The following is a 2,872-nucleotide window of genomic DNA, read 5'->3' as shown; positions in this document are numbered from 1 at the left end:
GAAGGGCGGAGCAGGAAGAGGTGTAGGAAGGGGAGGGGTGGTTCCTTGTTCGGAATCGGGTTGGCTCCTCTTTGATTTTTATTTCTGGTGTCCCACGCAAGAGCGGTCCGACCTGGTTGTATTAATAATAAAGGCTGTAAGGATCAGCCTTTTGAACGGTCCAGCCGAGAACTAACCACAGAGCGCGTTTTAGTGGAGTGGTACTTATTTTTAAATAAGCTAAAAAACGATTATACTTCAGTAAAGCTGTTTAAAAAAAAAAAAAAAAACTTGGCCAAAGATGGAGAACTCTTCTTTTCCTGATTTGGTATCAGAAAATAGGTCGTCTATGTATCTGTACCTTTTTTCCTTATAAAATGGCAAATAAACGTGTCTGCTATATTTATTGCCACTAAACAAGTGTTTATGGAACACTATGTGTTTAGGCATAGTGGGGATAAAGCAGGGAAGGTGGCCCAGTTCTTTGCGGGTGAGAATCAGAGCTAGGGATTAACTGGAAAGAAAGAATAAACAATCATTTATTACAGTTGTGGTGAGTGTTTCTAAGATAAAATACAGAGGTTTGTGAGAGCATAGAGAGGCATACCTTGTTTTATTGTGCATTTTATTGTGCTTTGCAGATACTGAGTTTACTACAAATGGAAGGTTTGAGGCAACCTTGATGGAGCAAGTGTATGGGTGCCATTTTTTTCCAACATCATGTGCTCACTTTGTGTCTCTGTGACACATTTTGGTAATTCCCACAATATTTCAAACTTTTTCATTATTTTTGTATCTGTTAGGGTGATCTGTGTGATCACTGATCTTTGATGTTGCTACTGTAATTGTTTTGGGGGACCACAGATCATGCTCATATATTATAAAATGGTGAACTGAATCTGTTACAGGTAGTTAGGCGTGAGCAAGGCAGGAGAGGGCTCTCCCCCGCCACCCACCCACTAGAAATGTTGGGTGATGATGGTTCAGCAATTATCACATGGCCTCTCTAAAAATGATAATTTGGCAGCGCCAGGGAAAGGCCATTTCCTGATGGCCCACACCTGTTAACACCAAAATGTTAATTGAATGCAGGCCCCAGAGAGAGGCAACTTCCTGAGCATGCCGGTTAAGAGACAAAAATGAAGTATGATTTTTTTGGTACACTCCACTGGAAAAAGGAAGAAAGCCTCAGATGGACATGTGTATAAATCCATAAAATCACTGTGTGTGCTCACTTCCCAAGGGTAAAGAGGGCTCTGAGCATGCAGGGAGCCCATCCTAAGATCATGGTTAAATGCGGCACTTGACCTTCTCTCTCTTTCTCTCCTTTTTTTTTCTTTTTTTTTTTTTTTTTGAGACGGAGTCTCACTCTGTCGCCCAGGCTGGAGTGCAGTGGCACGATTTCAGCTCACTGCAATCTCCGCCTCCTGGGTTCAAGCAATTCTCTGCCTCAGACCCCCCACCCCCGAGTAGCTGGGATTACAGGCGCCCACCACCATACCAAGCTAAATTTTTTGTGTTTTTAGTAGAGACAAGGTTTCACCATCTTGGCCAGGCTGGTCTTGAACTCCTGACCTCATGATCCACCTGCTTTGGCCTCCCAAAGTTCTGGGATTATAGGCGTGAGCCACTGCACCTGGCCGGCCTTCTCTCTTCAACCTTCACATGCCCACTTGGGTCTCTTCCATGCGTACCTTCCTTTCTTTCCTGTTCTAAGGCCTGTTTAAATAAACTTCCATTCCTACTCTGGAACTTGCCTCAGTCTCTTTTCTGCTTTAGGTCTCTCAGTCAAATTCTTTCTTCTCTGAGGAGGCCAGGACTGAAGTTGCTATGGACCTGCAAGGATAGGCTGCTGGTAACTTGGGGTAACTCAGATCTCTTCCACTAGTAACAAGTTGATTGATATATAATGTGTGTGTCTGGCTGCTATATTCACTGGCCGCTCTCATCTCTCACCCTCTACCAGAGCCTCCCTATTCCTTGAGACACAACAATATCAAAATTAGGCAAAGTAATACCCCTACAGTGGCTTCTAAGTGTCCAAGTAAAAGAGGGTTGTATGTCTCTCATTCTAGGTTTAAATCAAAACCTAGAAATGCATGATTAAGCCTGTAAGGAAGGCATGTTGAAAGCCAAGACAGGCTGAAAGCTAAGCCTCTTGTGTCAAACAGCCAAGTTGTGAATACAAAGAAAAATTTCTTAAAGGAAATTAAAAGTACTACAGTGAACACATGAATAATAAGAAAAACCAAAACAGCCTTATTACTGATAGGAAGTTTGAATGGTCTGGGTAGAAGATCACACAAGCTACAACATTCCCTTAAACCAAAGCCTAATCCAGAACAAAGCCCTAACTCTCTTCGATTCTATGGAGGCTGAGAAAGGTGAGGGAGCTGAAGAAAAGTTTAAAGCTATCAGTAGTTGGTTCATGAAATTTAAGGAAAGAAGCCATCTCTGTAACATAAAAGGGCAAGGTGAAGCCACAAGTGCTGATGTAGAAGCTGCAGCAAGTTATCCAGAAGATCTAACAAAGATCATTGATGAAGGTGGCCAAATTAAACAGCAGATTTTTAATGTAGATGCAACAGCATTCTAGTGGAAGATGTCATCCAGGACTTTCATAGCCAGAGAGAAATTAATGCCTGGTTTCAAAGCTTCAAAGGACAGGCTGATTGTCTTGTGAAGGTCTAATGCGGCTGGTGACTTGAAGTTGAAACCAATGCTCATTTCTCATTTCAAAATCCTAGGGCCCTTAAGAATTATGTTAAATCTACCCTGCCTGTGCTCTAGAAACAACAGAGCCTGGATGACAGCACATCTGTTTAGAGTATGATTTACTGAATATTTTAAGCCCATTGTTGAAAATGACATTCAGAAAAATAGATTTCTTTTA

The sequence above is a fragment of the Symphalangus syndactylus genome, chromosome 16, assembly GCF_028878055.3.
Source record: "Symphalangus syndactylus isolate Jambi chromosome 16, NHGRI_mSymSyn1-v2.1_pri, whole genome shotgun sequence".
Taxonomy (NCBI): domain Eukaryota; kingdom Metazoa; phylum Chordata; class Mammalia; order Primates; family Hylobatidae; genus Symphalangus; species Symphalangus syndactylus.
Note: the sequence above shows the minus strand (reverse complement) of the source record.